Source organism: Suricata suricatta, chromosome 8 (genome assembly GCF_006229205.1).
Source record: "Suricata suricatta isolate VVHF042 chromosome 8, meerkat_22Aug2017_6uvM2_HiC, whole genome shotgun sequence".
In the NCBI taxonomy this organism is placed as follows: Eukaryota; Metazoa; Chordata; class Mammalia; order Carnivora; family Herpestidae; genus Suricata; species Suricata suricatta.
The window spans coordinates 113,393,146-113,393,761 of NC_043707.1; positions in this window are offsets into that span (position 1 = coordinate 113,393,146).

Consider the following 616-nt stretch of genomic DNA (forward strand, 5'->3'; position numbering starts at 1 on the left):
GAGTCGAGGGGGGACTGGACGCGAGGAGAGGCGAAGAGTGGCGGAACTGCGAGTGCCCCGGGCCAAAGGATCAGGGGCCTAGTCGGGCGGCGTGGCTCGCGAAGCTTTTGTCTTCCTTCGGCTGGGGCCCGCAGCGCAGAGGCACCTAGCCGGGGGTGGGGGTTGCCCTCCTTCCGGAGCCCAGGAGAAGGTCGAGGCGGCGGCGCCCGAGGACGTGGGAGCAGAGGGCAGGGACGTGGGGAAGAATGCGAATTCGGTGTCTGTCGGTCTCGCCGAGGATCTCCTTTCCTTCCCCCCCCCCCCAATCCCTCTTTACTGACTTCACCAACCCTCTCCCTTCTGATCTCAGTGACCTCCCTTCTTTGCACTCGGGACTCCCTCTCGCATCCCGAGCAGCCTCCGAAACTTGGGGAGATGGGCGCCAGGAAACCCCAAGAGTCAAAGGCAGACACTGGCTAGGGTGTGGAAGGACAAGAGAGACTGTGACTTGTACAAAGTCAGAAGGCCTGGGCCTAAACCCAAGAGCTCTTGTCACTGGCCAGACTGTCCCAGGCCTATTGTCCAGGGCTGTTTGTCTTTGGACAAACTCCTATGATCCATGAGAACTAAATGAGAT